The sequence below is a fragment of the Olea europaea genome, unplaced genomic scaffold, assembly GCF_002742605.1.
Source record: "Olea europaea var. sylvestris unplaced genomic scaffold, O_europaea_v1 scaffold3466, whole genome shotgun sequence".
Lineage (NCBI taxonomy): Eukaryota > Viridiplantae > Streptophyta > Magnoliopsida > Lamiales > Oleaceae > Olea > Olea europaea.
Window position 1 is genome coordinate 11,942 of NW_019253745.1, and position 3,463 is coordinate 15,404.

General features: G+C 32.7%; 1 pseudogene; it reads right to left on the reverse strand.

The window, feature by feature from the left end:
• Window positions 1-2,753: 2,753 nt before the first annotated feature.
• LOC111386212 lies at window positions 2,754-3,369 on the reverse strand (annotated as a pseudogene).
• Between the last annotated feature and the right edge of the window lie 94 nt (window positions 3,370-3,463).

The following is a 3,463-nucleotide window of genomic DNA, read 5'->3' on the forward strand; positions in this document are numbered from 1 at the left end:
TTTTTTCTAAATACTGGATATTTTGATAGAAAAGGAAATCTTTTGCCTTAAAATCTTAATAATATTCATTCCTTAAAGTACTTCTTTCATTCATTTGGAGACACTTGTTTCAAATTTGACCAATTGAGATATCCGAAAACAATATTTTTGATTATTTCTTCATTCAAATTTGAAGTGGCATCTTAGTCTATTTCTGTATTCTTTCTAGATTCAAACAAAATCACAGATAAAATAGATTCATAGGTTTGATATCTTGTATAGAACTTATTGGTGAAAGAAATATTCGATAGATCACATAGAGTCGACGAATGAGGTGGGTTGATTAACAATTCACAAATGAAAAAATGGCAAAAAATAAAGCATCCACTCTTCTTTTGTATTTTGCATCTTTTGTATTTTTGCCCTGGTGGATTTCTCTCTCATCTACGAAAAGTATTGAATCTGGGGTTACTAATTGGTGGAATACTGGGCAATCTGAATTTTTTTTGAATGATATTCAAGAAAAGAGTATTCTAGAAAAGTTTATAGAATTTGAGGAAATCCTCTTCTTGGACAAAATGATCAAGAAATACTCGGAGACACATTTACAAAAGCTTGTATAGGAATCCACAAAGAAACGATCTAATTAATCAAGATACACAATGAGGATCCTATTCATACGATTTTGCACTTCTTGACAAATAGAATCTGTTTTGTTATTCTAAGCGGTTATTCTATTTTTGGTAATGAAGAACTTGTTATTCTTAACTCTTGGGCTCAGGAATTCCTATACAACTTAAGCGACACAGTAAAAGGTTTTTCAATTCTTTTATGAATGGATTTATGTATCGGATTCCATTCACCCCACTGTTAGGAACTAATGATTGGCTCTATCTACAAAGATTTTGGATTTGTTCATAATGATCAAATTATATCTGGTCTTGTTTCCACTTTTCCAGTCATTCTCGATACTAATTTAAATTATTGGATTTTTCATTATTTAAATCGTGTATCTTCGTCACTTGTAGTTATTTATCATTCAATGAATGACTGATAAATGATCCACCGATATTAATCTAATCCAATTAGAATGTTTGTTACTTTGTAGTTCTACACAAGCATTAAAAATTGTACTTACTCTTTAGATTTCTAACCATGCGGGGAATTCATCCTATATTATTCCAGTAAAATGATTCCAGTGAATAACAGAATCGTGGATAGGGAACTATACTAGCAATCTACTCAATTTATTGTAGAAATTTTTGGATCAATTATTAGACCATGCAAACTAGAAAGACTTTTTCTTGGATAAAGGAACAGATTACTCGATCTATTTCATATTGCTCATGATATATATATCATAACTCGGACATCCATTTCAAGTGCATATCCCATTTTTGCACAGCAGGGTTATGGAAATCCACGAGAAGCGACTGGGCGTATTGTATGTGCCAATTGCCATTTAGCTAATAAGCCCGTGGATATTGGGTTCCACAAGCAGTACTTCCTGATATTGTATTTGAACCACTTGTTCAAATTCCTTATGATAAGCAACTGAAACAAGTTCTTTCTAATGTTAAGAAAGGAAGTTTGAATGTAGGGACTGTTCTTATTTTATCGGAGGGGTTTGAATTAGCCCCTACCAATCGTATTCCTCCTGAGATGAAAGAAAAGATAGGAAATTTGTCTTTCAGAGCTATTGCCCTAATAAAAAAAATGAAATTATGAAAAACCTTTTTCTTTTTTATACTCTTTTTCTATGGAATTTCTTGTACGGCATTCCGAGTTATAATAGGTAGATTTATTTTGAAGAAGACTATTTATTTGACTTTACCCCCTCTCTCTTTTTTTTTTTTAGCCAAATTGAAGTGGTGCGCCTATGTTACTATTGCCAGATTTCAATGTCATAAAATTGGACTAGGTATTAGCATAAGTAAGCGAGGAGCAAGTAATTCTAGGAGGGATTATTCGTCTTCCTAGTCTTTGGCACAAGAAAGGGGTGTAGAAAATTCCTTTTCCTGTGTCGAAAGAGTAATGATTTTTGATCCTGTTCAGAACTTTTTCGATTTATTTCATATAATAATATAATAAGTAGTGTACAAAAAAAAAAAAAAACCACAAAGAAAGAGGGAATTTTATTGATCAAATACAATGAACTTCTAAAAAATTTGCTTTTGGATGAGATACTCAATTAAATATAGTAATAGCAAGTATTTGTATGATTCTAATCGACCAAAATATATATCATCCTAGAAGTTGAGTGATGGCCCCTTTCTTATAACTTGGAAAGTACCCATAGATACTGTCAAGTACCAGGTGTTCTGAATCAATCAATGAAGTTCATTTTTCAAAAGTATCATCAGAAGAAGTTTTTTGAAACAGCAGAAAAAGAAATCTACTTTGTCATTTAGACAAAAAAAACTTTAATTCTTAAGAACCCAAAGGGCTTTTCCCCCTCGAATTAGACAAACAAAGAAGGGAATCCCATTGAGTTCTTACGCTTTTCTGTCTACAACTCAATTCATCCGATTACTACAGGGATGAACCCAATCCAGAATATGAACCATAAAAGAAAATACTTATTAAACCAATCACAAGAATACCAGTTACAATACCTATTATCCAAAGAGGAATCCTTCCAGTAGTCTCGGCCATTTACTCTACTTTCCTCCAATTTCATTAAGTGGTCATGCTATAGACATAAACAGTCATGGATAATTATGAGATGCGATCCTTCCGAATGGGCTACGAGAATGCCTAGAGTTCTTATTTATTTTCTTTCATTTTCCTAATTGAAGAAATAATTGGAAAATACAATAGCAAGTACAAAAATGAGTAATAACCCCCAGTAGAGACTGGTACGATTCAATTCAACATTTTCTTCATTCAGGTTTGATTATGTCATAGCTCTATAATTTAGATTAGGATTATCATTGGATGAACTGCATTGCTGATATTGACCCCAAAAAAAAGATGGTAGGTACAGTTAGGCCGTGAATAGCCAACCATCGTACTATAAAAATTGGATAGGTTCGATCTATAGTCATTAGATTAGGGTCTTCTAAAACGATCTACTAAATTCATCGAGTTGTTCCAAAGGATCAAAACGGCCAATTATTAATGGAATTCCTTATCGGCTCTCTGTAAAATATTCATTTGGCCGAGAACTTCCAAATACATCGTAAGCTAAACCGGTATTGACGAATAACCAACTCGCAATGAATAGAGAAGGTATAGTAATGCTATGAATGACCCAGGATTGAATACTGGTAATAATATCAGCAAAAGAATGTTCTCCTGTGCTTCCAGACATGCTCAACTCCACATATTCTTGTACAGTCAAAGGGGATCGATTTCGTAAAAGATGAGATCAATAAAAGGCAATCACTGAAATTGTACCAACGGCATCTTTAGAGTATACCAAATCAGTATAACTATCCTTCTTCTGACACATCAACATAATTTGAATCATTATCGAATCAAA